The sequence below is a fragment of the Saimiri boliviensis genome, chromosome 1, assembly GCF_048565385.1.
Source record: "Saimiri boliviensis isolate mSaiBol1 chromosome 1, mSaiBol1.pri, whole genome shotgun sequence".
Classification (NCBI taxonomy): Eukaryota; Metazoa; Chordata; class Mammalia; order Primates; family Cebidae; genus Saimiri; species Saimiri boliviensis.
In genome coordinates this window covers 218,111,770-218,128,396 of record NC_133449.1, presented here as the reverse complement: position 1 = coordinate 218,128,396, position 16,627 = coordinate 218,111,770, and the positions used below count along the sequence as shown (strand labels likewise).

At 41.4% G+C, this 16,627-nt stretch overlaps 1 long non-coding RNA gene across 2 annotated transcripts in view; it reads right to left on the bottom strand.

The window, feature by feature from the left end:
• Positions 1-361: 361 nt before the first annotated feature.
• The window catches only part of LOC120364329 (uncharacterized), a 35,843-nt gene continuing 19,577 nt past the window's right edge, over positions 362-16,627 (bottom strand). The window contains exons 3-4 of one of the 2 annotated variants that reach the window (XR_012513184.1): positions 2,855-3,069; positions 362-1,373 (exon numbers count right to left, since the gene is read on the bottom strand). This is a non-coding gene — a long non-coding RNA (uncharacterized LOC120364329). Of the gene's footprint in view, positions 3,070-16,627 lie in introns of both variants that reach the window. The other variant, XR_012513183.1, reaches the window with a different exon arrangement.

The following is a 16,627-nucleotide window of genomic DNA, read 5'->3' as shown; positions in this document are numbered from 1 at the left end:
CTCCCCAGCCATGTGGAACTGCAAGTCAATTAAAAATCTTTTTTTTGGCCAGGCGCGGTGGCTGATGCCTGTAATCTCAGCACTTTGGGAGGCCGAGGTGGGTGGATCATGAGGTCAAGAGATCGAGACCATCCTGACCAACATGGTGAAACCCCGTCTCTACTAAAAAGTACAACAATTAGCTGGGTGTGGTGGTGTATGCCTGTAGTCCCAGCTACTCGGGAAGCTAAGGCAGGAGAATTGCTTGGACCCAGGAGGCAGAGATTGCAGTGAGCCGAGATTGTGCCACTGGACTCCAGCCTGGCACCTGGCGACAGTGAGAGTGTGTTTCAAAAAAAAAAAAAAAACCACAAAACTTGGTTTTTTCTTATAAATTACCCAGTCTCAAGTATTTCTTTATAGCAATGTGAAAATAGACTAATACAGTGACCTGGGGCAAGATCCTTGGACAAGAGTCTAAAACACCTGGGCAAGTACTAATGTTCTTTGATTATAAGAAGAATGCTGAAAAAAATAAAGGAAATCTAAATCAAGGGAATGCCCTACAATCATCACTTGGCCAGAGAAGTGGTAAGTGATGCAAAACAACCAGGCAAGAACCTTTTTCTCCCGTCCTCAGAGAGAGCTCTTTGACAAAGTAGCATTGCAGTCACTGGGCAGAGAGGATATACTTATTGTACTATTGCCCTTTAAGTTATAGATCAATCCCCTTGCCATACAGAAATGCATTATTTTGCTGAGACAGAAATGAGGTTCTGTGCAGGTACAAGGCTGAGGAGCTTAGCTGTTGATAGAGGTTAGTGACCAATCACCCATCAACTTCCCCAAGCAGCTCATAAGAAAGAAGTCACTAAGTCCCTTTATTATTTATTTATTTATATATTTTTTGAGACAGTGTCTTGCTTTGTCGTCCAGGCTGGAGTGCAGTGACACAATCTTGGCTCACTGCAACCTCTGTCTCCCAGGTTCAAGTAATTCTCCTGCCTCAGCCTCCCAAGTAGTTAGGACTACAGGCACACACCACCACATCCAGCTAATTTTTTTGTATTTTTAGTAGAGGTGGGGTTTCACCACATTGCACAGGCTGATATTGAACTCCTGATCTCAAGTATCTGCCTGCCTCCACCTCCCAAAATGTTGGAATTATAGGTGTGAGCCACCGCACCTGGTGGTAAGTCACTTTCTTGAAATAGTATTTTTCTTAGTCAGCTTGGACTGCCATAACAAAGTACCACAGACTGTGTAGCTTAAGTGATAGAAATACACTTCTCACAGTTCTGGAGACTGGAAAGATCAGGGTGCCAGCAAGGTAGGTAGGTTTTATTCTGAGGCCTCTTCTATTTGCTTGTAGGTAGATGCTCAAATGACTTCTTCTTTGTACATACACAGGATGGTGAGGAGGGGGAGAAGGGGTAAATATTAGGTTTCAATATATGAATTCTGAGGGTGTTAAAAGACAAAATTACAAATTTAGTTTAAAGATCAAACTGGCTTTTATTTGGGACTCTAGAATCAGGCAACATTTCATTCTATAAAATAGTGAGTGCTCTATTGGGTTTAGCAAAACAGTTACTTTTTTGTTTTTCACTTTTTTTGAGACAGGGTCTCACTCTGTTGTCCGGGCTGGAGTACAGAGGCATGATGAGGGCTCAGTGCAATAGTTAGTTTTTTATATGGGAACACGGAAACACAAATATAGAAAAAAGCAGAATGGTTAATATCAGGTTACTTCAGGTTACTTATAAACTTTAAAGCAAAAGGAACTTCCTTATTAGGGTGACTCAGGTTGACTGGACCTTTTCCAAGTGATGGCTGTAAACCTCTTGTTTTCAAGGAAAACTGGTGTGTTTGGGGATTTACCTGCTTCCTTAAAGTTTTAGCTTGTTTATGTGGTTTGGTCTGTTGGGCCCAACTCTGGGAGCTTAGTCCAAAACAATGGCCTCCCATAAATTTTATTTACCAGGAGGGACATGACTCAGGCCACAGCAATTTCTTTTTATTCTTTCTCTTATTTTATTCTCTCTTTTCTTTTCCATTCTCTAATGCGCTTCAGAGAAAGGGATTTCAGCTGGCACAGTGGCTCATGCGTGTCATCCCAACACTTTGGAAAGCCAGGGCGGGAGAACGTCTTGGAGCCAGGAGGTTGAGGCTGCAGTGAGCGATGATAGCACACAGCATACCAGCGTGGACGACATAGTGAGACTCTGACTCAAAACAAAACAAAGAAACAAGCAAACAAAAAAACAACAGAGAAGATATTTGTTTCAAAATTACCCCCCACCAAAAGAAAGCAACTCCTTTGTAAATGAAACAACAGACTGCATGCATGATGATGGTTCCATAAAATTATAATGCAGTTGAGCATTTTCTAGTGATGTCATAGTCATTGCAAGGTTGTAGCACACTGTGTTACCTTTTCTGTATATAGATAGCAAACACAACTGTGTTACAATTGCCTATAGTTTTCAGTATAGTAACGTGCTGTACAGCTTTATAGCCTAGGAGCAATAGGCTATGTAAACCAAAAAGTATCAGACAAATCTCAATCAATTTAGAGGCTTATTTTGCTCAGATTGAGGATACACCAGGAAAAAGAGACACAAGTTACAGTAGAATCAGTGCACTGTGTTTTTTCTGAACAGTCTTGAGGACTTTAGTTTTTAAAGGGGAAAGAGCACCCAGGTGGGGAAAGAGGAACAGTCAATTATACATTCATTTTACGAAGTAAATCTGCATTTTACATAGTATAAACATAGAGTAGAGAACGAAGTTGTATTAGTCAATTTTCATGCTGCTGATAAAGACATACCTGAGACTGGGTAATTTATGCAGGAAAAAAGTTTAATGGACTTACAGTTCCACAATGGCTGGGGAAGCCTCACAATCATGGTGGAAGGCAAGGAGGAGCAAATCATGTCTTACATGGACAGCAGCAGGCAAAAAAAGGAGCTTTTGTAGGGAAACTCTCTCTTCTAAAACTGTCAGTTCTCATGAGAGTTATTCACTATGGTGAGAATGGCATGGGAAAGACCTGCCGCCATGATTCAATTACCTCCTATGGGGTCCTTCCTAGAACGAATAGGAATTCAAGATGAGATTTTGGTAGGGACACAGCCAGACCATATCAGAAGTCAAATATGCATTTGTCTCAGGTTGGGCAGAGGGATGATTTCTAATCTTGTCTTTGTCTAGTACCTGTGAGGGTAAACTGTTAATTTACAGTATCAGAATGTACTGTACATCCTGATACATAGTACTGTACAGTATCAGGATGATTCCACAGAACTCTGTTTTAGGGTGAAGACTTTGGGGCCCACAAGGAATTTCCTTGTGAGCAATTTGTGAGGGAGGCCACGTGGGGAGATATGTGGCCCTCTGTGTTGCAACTATCTGTTTAGAAGCAAAAGGAAGGCAGTTTTTGCATGACTCATTTCCCAATCTTAACTTTTCCCTTCAGCATAGTGAGTTTGGTGTTCCAAGATTTTATTTTCCTTCCATAGCTATACTACATAGCCTAGGTGTGAAGTAGGCTATACCATCCAGGTCTGTGTAAATACTCTGTGATGTTCACACAGTGACGAAATCAACTATGGATCTGTTTCTCAGAAATAGATCTTTATCGTTAAGCAACGCATGATTGTGTTGACAGACTTGGAAGGTAATGTGAGCACTAAAGTACTTTAAACTTCATTTCCTTTCATAAATTCATTCAGTAATCTCTGCAGTTTTCAGTATTAAATCGTGGGACACTTAATGGTGACCATCTCTACCTCTGTGCTTTTGCATTAGTTCAAGGCATATGATGTCTTCCCTTCTCCTGTCTGTATTCAAATCCAACTCAGCCTTAATGCATAGATAAAACTCCTGTTTTTTCTCTTTGAAGCCTGATCACTAACACCATAAGCCAAATGGACCTCACCCTCTGCAGGACCTTGCAGCATACATTGCTGTTTATGTCTAATCCTTTTGACATTTGAACTTTGGCCATGCCAAGTGGCTATGTCACTGGTTTAAAAATCTCATAAGTGTCTATATAAATGTCTCTCCAAGTAAACTGTAAGCACTCTTGGGACAAGAGACAAGTTCTTACATGCATGTTATAGCATCCACAATAGGTAGCAACATTCTCTGAACATGGGCGCTCAATAAATAGCAATGCAATCTTTGGCATTTTTAGATGGATACAGAAACTTTGTGATTATGTGGTTTAATATTTCATATATTTAGTATGTAGGAGAACAGGTCACAAAGAGACCTATCCCAGACCATGGAACTCATGAAAGCTTTGGGAATGTTCATCAGGAGCATGCTAATTCAGTGACTGTAGACAAGATCCTTCACTGCTGGAGCTCCATTTTTCTTTTTGAAAAGTAAAAGGAGTCCATACAGGAAGGGGTAGGGCCACAAAAAAAAAGAAAAGAAAAGAAAAACGGTTTCTATTTTGTGATCCCAAGTTCCAGATTTTTTTAAACCACAGCTTAATGAATATTATTATGAGCCAGATAGATACTAAACTAAGCACTTGATCAACATTTTAAAATTTGATTCTTGTAAATACAACTTTGTGAGGTGAGTTGGTATCATTCCTATTTTCACTGATAAGGTAACTGAGAAATAAGAAGTTTAACTTACCCGAGGACACTCAACTAATAAGCAGCAGAAAGGAACTGGATTGGAATCCAGGCCTGTCTAACTGCAAAGCCTGAGATCTTATGCATTCTGCCTCATTTCTGCACTCTTCATATTTATAAAGAGACTGTAGCTGAAAAATGTTAAATATTTCACCCAGAATTTCACATCTAGGAATTGGTAGAAGTAGGACTGGATTCTAAGACTAGCTCTCTTTCCCTTAACGTATGCTTCAGGTATCTATTTTATCAGTAACAATTCAGAAAGGGAGTGTTTTAGTGAATTTCAGTGAGTTAACTGGTGTTGAACATAATTCAACAGTGAATGTAGTTGATTCTGTTTGTTGAATAAATAAACGAATTTATTTTCTAGTTTAGAAAAATTTTCTCTCTGGGCACAGTGGCTCATGCCTGCAATACCAGCACTGTGGGAGGCTGAGGTGGGAGGATTGCTTGAGACCAGGAGTTGGAGGTCAGCCTGGGCAACATGGCAAAACCCCATCTCTACAAAAAATTTAAAAATTAGCTAGATGTGGTGGTGCATGCCTGTAGTCCCAGCTACTCGGGTAGCTGCAGTACAAGGATGGCTTGAGGTCAGTAGGTCAAGGCTACAGTGAGCCATAAATGTGCCTGGGCAACAGAGCACTCCAGCCTGAGCAATACAGTGAGATCCTGTCTAATAAAAGAAAGAAAAGGAAGGAAGGAAGAAGAAAAGAAAAATTTTCTGACATACCTTTTTTTCACCAATTCTAAGCAAAAGTTGGTGAGAACGTTGCTAAAGATTTCAATAATATAAATGTAGAAACACACCAGGGTGTGAGGGGTGGCAATCACTATAATATATGAGCCAGCCTTTGTAGGCATGTTATTGAGAAAAGTAGAAGAATATAAAATATATCGTCTTTTAATCAAATCAGAAGAAATAATGACACAATTCACATCATTGCTACCTCTGTCTTGAGTTCACATTATAATTTGAATCCTTGCAGAACCAAGTTTTCCTCAGGGAAGACTCTCTGAAGGTTTAGCCCATGAACTATGTAAAATAATTGCCCTGGCCTCCTGTCTACAGGAGTTTGTTTTCTACTTTAAGGAACAAAGTCAAGAGAAATTCTAGGGCCCAGTGGGACAATCTTTGCATATGCTCTTTCCTTGAATAAGCCCCAGAAATGTGCTTGAGGGGCACCGTGTGGAGCCAGGCAGGCCTGGATCCATTAGGTAATGAGGGTTTTCCCAAGAGCCCTCTGTGGAAAAGAAAAAATATGGATGGGCAGCATCTACACTGGAAGGATGATGACATTATCCTAATTATTTACCCCAACCAAGCTATTCCTAGATGTACTCTGAGATTTTCCACAGCCAGACCAGAGCATAAAGCTGGCATTCATCCCAGTAGATGAAAACTTAAGCAATTCCTCAGCAATTCCATGGACCCTGAGGAAACAAGTAATAGAAAAGAAAAAAAAAAAAAAAAAAGCCAGACACTTTCCCATGGCTTCAAATATCAGAGACTTACCTTAAAGTGATTACTTACAACCTTGTATGTATTTATTCCATGAATGTGCATAATGCATGTCTTTGTTAAGTGTGATGGAAAGAATGATTCACTAACATTTCTAGATAAGTTCTGCAGAATACAGGAACTTTTGGGTACTCTTAATACCATGTGTACTTGCCAAGGAACATTTCTTCTTTTTATATTAATAATCATAAGAAAACACAGTATGCATATTAATACTTGCCAAATGTTGATGTACATACAGCTTCTCTTTTCAACAAGATAATCAGATTAGGTAAAAGATCTGTGTGAACCAGGGCAGGCCTAATTCAGCTGAAATTTGGCCATGTGCATCTGGCCTTTTTCATCTAGCTAAGCCTGTGCCTGCCTCTAAACTGCCTCTAAACTGCCTTGTAGGAGAGAACTTCCTTTCTAATGGAAAAAAAGGATCTTTGTTTCAGGACCCAGGAATGAAAGACTCAGAGACCCAAATGAATTAAAGACGTATCTGGAGTCCAGGCATGGTGGCTCACCCCTATAATCCCAGCACTTTGGGAGGCCGAGGCGGGTGGATCACAAGTCAGGAGTTTGAGACCAGCCTGACCAACATGTTGAAACCCTGTTTCTACTAAAAATACAAGAATTCGCTCGGTGTGGTGGTGGGCACCTGTAATCCTAGCTACTCAGGAGGCTGAGGCAGGAGAATTGCTTGATCCAGGGAGGCAGAGGTTGCAGTGAATTGAGATCTCGCCACTACACTCCAACCTGGGCGACAGAGCAAGACTGCTTCTCAAAAAAAAAGAAAAAAAAAATAGGAGTTGCCAGCCATGGTGGCACCCACCTGTAGTCTCATCTACTTGAAAGACTGAGGTTGGAGGATTGCTTGAGCCCAGTTCTGGGCTGTAATGCCTTATGTATGCCCATCAGCATTGACACTGGAACTGGGGCCTACCAGGTTGCCTAAGGAGAAATGAAAGCACCCAGATGGGAAACAGCAGGTAAAAAGTCCCATGATGATTTGTAGTGGGATCATGCCTGTGAATAGCCACTGCACTCCAGCCTGAGCAACATAGGGAGACCCATCTCTAAAAAATGAAAAAGAAAAATCCAGAAGTTTCCTGTTAAGATGCTGCTATCCAGACATTACATTGATGTAGGGAATGGCTGTAGTAAACACCACACAAAGCAGTTCATGGTTTTATTCATATGATGAATTATTTACATTCAATTAACCATTATCTGAATAATGATATTCACAGCATTTGCATAGTTTGCCCTTCAGCCTGTATTTTTATTTTATTTTTTTGTAAAGTCAAGGTCTTATAGTGTTATGCAGGCTGGGCTTCAACTCCCAGCCTCAAACCATCCTCCCATCTTGGCCTCCCAAAGTGCTGGGATTACAGATATGAGCCACCACGTCTTGTCTCAACATATAATCTTTAGCTTTATATAATATCTCTTGAGGCAAACTATCATAGTATCATTAACCCCCTTATACAGATAGATTCTTTTTTTTTTTTTTTTTTGGATGCTTTTCTGAGGCCACCCAGAAATCAGGAAAAGACTTTATGCCTCTTCTGCCAAATACAGCATAGATCACTAGAGCCTGTGACTGAGTTTATCACCTGGATACGGGGATTCCTGTAGGTTTTTCACCTTGTTAGTATAGAGGGTGGAACTAGGATTGCCAAACCACCATTAGGATGCTTAGGATAGAAGCACCTTGGATAATCAAAAGGAAGCCCCAGAGATTTGGCTGTAGATACTGCTCTCGTATCAGAAATGTTCAAATATAATAACTACTTGGTTACTCCGCAAGGGCTGTTGCATTAATAAACCACTTCAGGACCAGACGTACTGCCGGAGCCTTGCATGAAGCATTGCTCTTCAACGAATGCTACATTAAGGACCAAATGTGCAGTGCCTCTGAAGACCTTGGCAAAGAGGAAAGAAACCTCTCTTAGCCCACCGATCCCAGTTCCACTTAAGTGATGAGAAGTGAGGCTGGGTAACAGACTTTACTCATTTAAAATTTAAGTTTATATTCTGGTTCAAAAGAAATGTTACCTCAAATTTCCCCAAATCTAGAGGGCATATCCCTCCCTGAGAATAAATTCTCAAAAATAAAGAATTAAACATATAAACAAATATATAAAAGGGGATACACCTTAAACACTGACTTTAAAGAGCTGTCATGAACATCTCCTTAGTCTCTAAGCATGTATAGTATTGGTAGCTGAATGGGACGTACCATAAGCACAACAGGTAATTGTATCCTGCCAGTCAAAAGTTCAGCCTCAGTGTCAGAATAAGCAAACATACAATTATAATAATTATTATTATTTATTCTGCAATTATAGTAATTAATGGCTTACTATGTGCCACATCGTTGGGTAAACTCTTCATCTCATTTAATCTTTACAAAAATCCTCTGAGGCACTATTCTCATACCAGTTTACAAAAAGAGAATCTTGGATTAAGAAATTTGCCCAAAGCCATCCAGCTATTAAGTGGATAAACCAAGATTTAAGCTAGGTCTGTTTGCCTCCAGGGATTACATTTTAAAAAGACACAGACACACTTAGTCGTGCATGTATCTGTGTGTGTCTACACAGCAGGCATGGAAAGTCCAGACATAGACTCAGGTATCCGCATATGGCTCTGTTTCTCTTATCACCAACCATAACCTAACTCTAAAGCCCACTTTCCACTGCCAGTGGGAAACTGCATTTTACTGATTGGAAACTCATTCTCTTTTGGGTGATTCTCACTTAACTTGGGATTACCCTTTCTCTGCTTTCTTCCATCCCCCTTTTGAGGGATGGGATATCAGGGAAAAGAGGAGAGTGAGGGTATGTGTATCATTCTGATAACAGGTGGGAAAAGGCCCTTGGCCTTCCATCCTTCCCTATCCCTGCTGGTCTCTGTCGAAGTAGAACCAAATCCACTCGGCCCTGCTGGCCTCCACTGCGCATGTCACAGTCCATACACTGCAGATGTAGATGGAACCTCCCTAGTCTACCCCAAACTCCTTTGGGTCCCTTAGCTACTCTCAGCTACCCTGGTGCTCCTCTTAAGAACAGTGGGATCTGATGGATACCCTCCTGCCCTGTGAAAGTGTTACTGGAAAGAGGTCTCCATCAAGACATCAACAGAGTGTTCTTGGACCTTGTGCAAGAAAGAATTGAGGACAAGTCCATGCAGTAAAGTAAAAGGAAGTTCATTAAGAAAGTAAAGGAATAAAAGAATAGCTACTCCATAGGCAGGCATGGGCTGCCCAGCTGCTTATGCTTATTGTAATTTCTTGATTATATGCTAAATAAGGGGCAGATTATTCAAGAGTTTTCTGGGAAATGGGTGAGCAATTCCTGGAACTGAGATCTCCTTGCCATCTTACACCATACGTGGTCAATGCCATGGCATTTGTAAAATGTCATGGTGCTGGTGGGAGTGTCTTTTAGCATGCTAATACTCTATAATTAATGTATAATGAGCAGTGAGGATGACCAGAGGTCACTTTTGTTGCCATCTTGGTTTTGGTGGGAATTAGCCAGCTTCTTTATCTCATGCTGTTTTATCAGTAGAGTCTTTATGACCTGTATTTTGTGCTTACCTCCTGTCTCATTCTGTGACTTAAAATGCCTAACTTACTGGGAATGCAGCCCAGCAGCTCTCAGCCTTATTTTACCCAGTCCCTATTCAAGATGGAGTTGCTCTGGTTTAGACACCTCTGCCTCTGACACAAGGGTGAGGCTCCTCTCAGTTCCACCCACTCAGACCTTTCCTCCTCCATTGTGCTGGACAAGGCATTTCTCTGAAAGACTTGGAGTTTCCTCTGGCTATACAATGGGAATAGAGACAATACTCTCCACATTCTCCATCTTCTTAAAGCTTTTTGGGGTTCCTGCTGCCCATCTCTGGGATGCAAGCAGCATGTAGGCACTAATCAGGTCTCTTAATCCCTCTTCCTTTAAGCTGGAGAAACTTTGATCTCCCTTCTTAGTGGTGTAAAAATTAGTCTTTACCCACTCCGTGATAGAACCTCTGGTATTCCAGCTGTTTCAGGTTCTTCTTTGTTTTATGCAGCTTAAAAACCCTTTCTTCTCTGTAAGTGTTGGCTTTCAAGATGATTTTCTCTACCTTAGCCTTCAGAAAAGCTATTGAGTGCTTTGATTTACTTCTTTAGCCCGTATCCTCTTTCTTTCTGGAGCCATATTTTCTACTAATCTATGACTCAATTGAGGCTAACAAAAGAAATGTAGGAAAATAAAGCCTAAGACATCATCCCAAAATAGTAATTCACAATACTACTGTACAGAAACATGTGTATTTATGAGTGTGAACTATAATTTTTATAATTATCTTCTATAAAAGCAGGGTCTTAACCTCAACTTTTCCCATCAATATGAGTTCTAAAGTCACTTTACACCAATATTCAAGCTACATCATCTGCTGATGAAATGGAATGAACGTGTTAGAGGATGTTATAATTTTACGATTTGCAGTTACACTTTCTTTAGCAGAAAAGCAGTTAAGATGTGTGAAAGCACATCTTTGTATGTGTGAACAACTAATCAGGCTACCTTTTTCACACACATCGTAATTGCCTTTTGTGCTAACAGCAGTGTAAATGTGAACCACAAAATTTCAGCCACTGGGAAGTTTCCTTGCAATTTCATGGCAGTTAAATCATTGAAATCTTCAGCTGGATCATGTATTACAAATGTATTCACTAGCTGGTTAAAAATCAGTCTGACATTGGACAATGACAGGCCCTGAAACCCAGGCACCTGTGTCTTGGCTGTATGACTTGTATTTGAAAACCGCAAGTTTGTTGTGTCAGCGGCCAGACCCCTGCTGCATTGCCTGAATGCCACAGAAAGCTCTCCTGTCATGAGGTCATATGGAGCCAGAGGATGGGGCAAGCCTCAGAGGGAGGGGACAGGGGCAAATTTACATCTGGCATCTCTTCCAGTTGTCATCTGTGCATACATTTTGACAGGTAAAAAGAACATTAAAATCTCATTTTTGTAAAAACAAAACAAAACAAAACAAAAAACTGAAAAACTCATAGACATACCTACATACCTAATATTTGCAAGTATTTATAAAAAGTCCAAAAAAACAAAACAAAACAAAACAAAACAAAAAAACGCACATTAAATTGTTCACAATAGGCCAGGTGTGGTGGCTCAAGCCTAGAATAATCCCAGCACTTTGGGAGGCAGAGGTGGGTGGATTGCTTGAGCCCAAAAGTTTGAGACTAGCCTAGGCAACATAGTAAGCCCCCATCTCTACAAAAATTTTAAAAAATTGCTGGGCAAGGCAGCACATGCCTGTCCCAGCTACTTGGGAAGCTGAGGTGGGAGGATTACTTGGCCAAGGAGGTCAAGGCTGCAGTGAACCATGACCATGCCACTGCACTCCAGCCTGAGCAACAGAGCGAGACCTGGTGTCTTAAAAAAACAAGAAATTCACTGTAATTACCTGCAGAGAGTGAAGGTGAAAATGATTGGTGAGGTAAACTTTGTCTTCATTTTTACAACTCAGTTTTTTTCCCCCGTAAGTATAGTTTATTGTATAATATGAAATATATATGGTCAGCCGGGTGTGGTGGCTCGCACCTGTAATCCCAGCAGTTTAGGAGGCCAAGGTGGGCAGATCACCTGAGGTCAGGTGTTCAAGACCATCCTGGCCAACATGGTGAAACCCCATCTCTACTAAAAATACAAAAATTAGCCAGGTGTGGTAGCACATGCTTGTAAACCCAGCTGCTTGGGAGGCTGAAGGAGGAGAATTGCTTGAACCTGGGAGGCAGAGGTTGCTGTGAGCCGAGATCATGCCACTGCACTCCAGCCTGGGCAACAAAGTGAGACTCCATCTGGAAAAAAAAAAAAAAAAAAATATATATATATATATATATATATATATATATATATATATATGTGTGTGTGTGTGTGTGTGTGTGTGTGTGTGGTCTTTGTCTCTGATTCCGGTCACAGAACTCCTAAAACACCTGGAATTTCTGGAATGACAGGAGTACCTTTTTGTTATTAGCAATGTGCAGCTTTGATAACACCTGAGTCCATGCTAATGTGGTGAATTAGGGTCGGGACCCTCGGGTAGTCTCAGAATGGAGCTGGTCGGCAGAAAGACCCAGTGATTAGAGGTTTGGAACCTCCAACCTCCAGGAAAGTTGGGAAGAGGATGGAGATAAAGTTCTATTAATATGAAAATTTTTTTTTCCTTAAGAGACGCTCTGTTACCCAGGTGTTTGCATTTGTACCTCAATCTCCCAGGCTCAAGCAATCCTCTGGCCTCAGCTCCACAAGTTGCTGGGACTACCAGCATGCACCACCACACCTGGTTAATTTTTGTATTTTTTGTAGAGATATGTTTTGCCATGTTGCCCAGGCTGGTCTCGAACTCCTGAGCTCAGTACCTCCCAAAGTTCTGGGATTACAGGTGGTGTCACTGTGCCCAGCCAAATTCTATTAAAATTCTTGAATAACAAGATTTGATGATCTTCTGGGATGCCAAAGATGTGGAAGTGCTGGGATCAGTATGCCCAGAAAAGGCATGGAAGCTCCATTTCCCGCAATACCTTGTCTCCCCTGTGTCTTGTCCAATCCATCACTTCATCTGGCTATTCATTTATATCCTTTGTAACACCCTTTATAATTAACCAGTAAACATAAGTAAAGTGTTTCCCTGTGTTGTCTAAATCATCCTAGCAAATTATTGAACTCAAAGTGGGGGCAGAGGATGGAACCCTGATTTATAGTGGGTTGACCAGAAGCACAGATCACAACATAGGACTTGTGATTGACATTTGTAATAGGGGCCAGTCTTGTGAGACAGAGACTAATTCTGTGGGATCTGACACTATCTCCAAGTAGACAGTGTCCTAATTGAATTAGAAGACAACCAGTTGGTATGTGCTGGAAAATTGCTTGGTGTGTGTAGCAAAAATCTATCTGGTCACATAAGTGTTCTTTTTTTAATTTTTACTTTGAGATGGAGTCTCGCTCTGTCCCCCAGGCTGAAGTACAGTGGTGTGATGTCAGTTCCCTGCAACCTCCACCTCCCAGGTTCAAGAGATTCTCCTACATCCTGAGTAGCTGGGATTACAGGTGTCTGCCACCACACCTGGCTAATTTTTATATTTTTTTAATAGTGGCGAGGTTTCACCATGTTGGCCAGGCTGGTCTCGAACTCCTGACCTCAAGTGATCCGCCCATCTCGGAATAATAGGCCAGGTGCGGTGGCTCCTGCTTACAATTCGAGCACTTTGGGAGGCCAAGGCAGGTAGATCACTGGAGGTTAGGAGTTCAAGACCAGCCTGGCCAACATGGCAAAACTCCATCTCGATTAAAAATACAAAAATTAGTCAGGCATGGCAGCGTGTGCTTGTAGTCCCAGTTACTCAGAAGGCTGAAGCAAGAGAATCACTTGAACCTGAGAGGCAGAGATTGCAGTGAGCCAAGATTGCACCACTGCACTCCAGCCTGGACGACAGAGCAAGACTTTGTCTAAGAAAAGAAAAAAAAAAAGAAGCAAAGGGAAAAACATGAGCACATGAGCTCTTTATTTTTAAGAAAGATGAAACAGCCGGGCACGGTGACTCAAGCCTGTAATCCCAGCACTTTGGGAGGCCGAGGCGGGTGGATCACGAGGTCGAGAGATCGAGACCATCCTGGTCAACATGGTGAAACCCCGTCTCTACTAAAAATACAAAAAATTAGGTGGGCATGTTGGCGCGTGCCTGTAATCCCAGCTACTCAGGAGGCTGAGGCAGGAGAATTGCTTGAACCCAGGAGGCGGAGGTTGCAGTGAGCCGAGATCGCACCATTGCACTCCAGCCTGGGTAACAAGAACGAAACTCCGTCTCAAAAAAAAAAAAAAAAAAAAAAAAAAAAGAAAGATGAAACAAAAGGGTTCATTTCCAGGTACAGTGGAGACAGAGGCCTAAATCTGCAGGCCACAGCCTGACTTTTATCTAATATGTGCCTGCCAAAGCGGAGATAATAGACCCAGCATGTAAATCACATTTTGATTCTGTCTCAATGGTGTCTCTGCCCAGTCACCCAGAAATCCACTATATTAATGAAGTGAAGGATGTGTGGCAAGCCCAGCTCTGTGGTTGGGACATAGCCCTGGCACAGCTCCTGCTGACAATTGCCACTCCTGGAATGCTGGGCCACTCCACCCTCAAGCTAACTTCTGGCTGAACTGGGGGTAACCTGGCTTCAGCAGAGGAGAGGCATCAGTCCTGGTTTTCACACTTGAACTTTTGGTTCAAGAGCAAAAGCCAAAAAATGCAACCTATCCCAAGCAACAGCCAGGATGTTGATGCTGCCAGGCAATTCCTGGCTCACTGGACCACCACCTCCTGCTTTCTGGACCAAGAGGATACACCAGAGACCAACCTCCTGTGATTCAGACCTTGCTGACAAATCATTGATTCAGCCAGCTTTCTTCCTTTGCTTAAGTTACTACCTAGTAATGAGCTGTGCACTTTGCAAAGGGGATTAATACTTTTAGACTAGCAAGATATAGAAGAAATATTGCAGTACGTATGAAAAATGATGGCCTTGGAGACTAGAAGAACTTTAGAGGAGGTGGGATTTTATTTTTAGTACCATATCTGCTCTAATAAGTTTGACACTTCGTATAATAAGATTCATCATATTGTCATCTATTGTCATCAAAATTCTAGTGTGATGTTCTTTCTCTATACAGAAGTGTTAAGTGCATAGGATTAAAAATGCTGTGATAGAGCTATAACCTGAAAAGGGTGTGATCCAGACCCCAAGAGAGGGTTCTTGGATCTCATATAAGAAAGAATTTGAGGCAAATCCATAGAGTAAAGTGAAAGCAGCTTATTAAGAAAGTAAAAGGCTGGGCGCGGTGGCTCATGCTTGTAATCCCAGAACTTTGGGATGCTGAGGCGACTGGATCACTTGAGGTCAGGAGTTCGAGACTAGCCTGGCCAACACAGTGGAAACCCCCATCTCTACTAAAAATACAAAAAATTAGTTGGGCGTGGTGGTGCATACCTGTAATCCCAGATACTCAGGAGGCTGAGGCAGGAGAATCAGTTGGACCTGGGAGGCAGAGGTTGCAGTGAGCCAAGATTGAGCCACTGCACTCCAGCCTGGTGACAGCGAGACTGCACCTCAAAAAAAAAAAAAAAAAAACAAACAAAAACAAACAAACAAACAAAAAAACAAAAAAGGTAAAGAAATAAAAGAATGGCTAGTCCATGGTTGCCCGTTTTTATGGTTATTTCTTGATGATATGTTAAACAAGGGGAGGATTATTCATGCCTCCTCTTTTTACATAATATAAACTTCCTGATGTTGCCATGGGATCTGTAAACTGTCATGGCACTGGTGGGAGTGTAGCAGTGAGGACGACCAGAGGTCACTCTCATCACCATCTTGGTCTTGGTGGGATTTAGCTGGCTTCTTTCTTGCAACCTGTTTTATCAGGTGCTGATCTCCTATCTCATCCTGTAACTTAGAATACCTAACTGTCTGGAAATGCAGACCAGTAGTTTTTAGCCTCATTTTACACAGTTCCTATTCAAGATGGAATTGCTCTGGTTCAAATTCCTCTGACAATGCCATAGCTGTATAGAAGAATAATTTATAATCTAGGTCCGGTGTTGTGGTTTATACCTGTAATTGCAGCACTTTGGGAGAGACCAAGGCAGGAGGATTGGACATAGTCCTGGCTACTCTAGAGGCTAAGGCAGGAGGATCACTTGACCCCAGGAGTTCCAGGCTGCAGTGAGCTAGCCAGACTTGGGGACAAAGCAAGATGACCCTGTCTCAGAAGAAAAAAAAAGAGGATAATTCTTAATCTATATGGAAAAGTTGATTATGACTCAAAGTAAATAAACATTTTGTTGCACCCATTAATAACCATGCAGTATAGTAAAGATGAGAAAAATCTAAGAATATTGAGAGAATACATAGTGATGGGTCCTACAATAATGAAGGCTGTCTTAAAGGCTTGCTTCTGGAACTGGCAATTATACACTTAATTTGACTTTTATTTCTGTATAATCTATTTATACTACTTTGTATTTAGTTGGCTAATTTACTTATGTAAATATTTTTTTATTTTTAATTGCCAAATAATAATTATACAAGTGTTTATTTATGGAGTAAAGTGTGATGTTTCCATATACATATATGTGTGTGTGTGTGTGTGTGTGTATATATATATATATGAATGAACGAGCAAATCAGGCTAATTAGCGTATACATCACCTCAAATATCATTTCTTTGTGGTAAAAATATTTAAAATGCATGTTGGGCGCAGTGGCTCAAGCCTGTAATCCCAGCACTTTGGGAGGCCAAGGCGGGCGGATCACAAAGTCAAGAGATCGAGACCATCCTGGTAAACATGGTGAAACCCCGTCTCTATTAAAAATACAAAAAATTAGCTGGGCATGGTGGCGCGTGCCTGTAATCCCAGCTACTCAGGAGG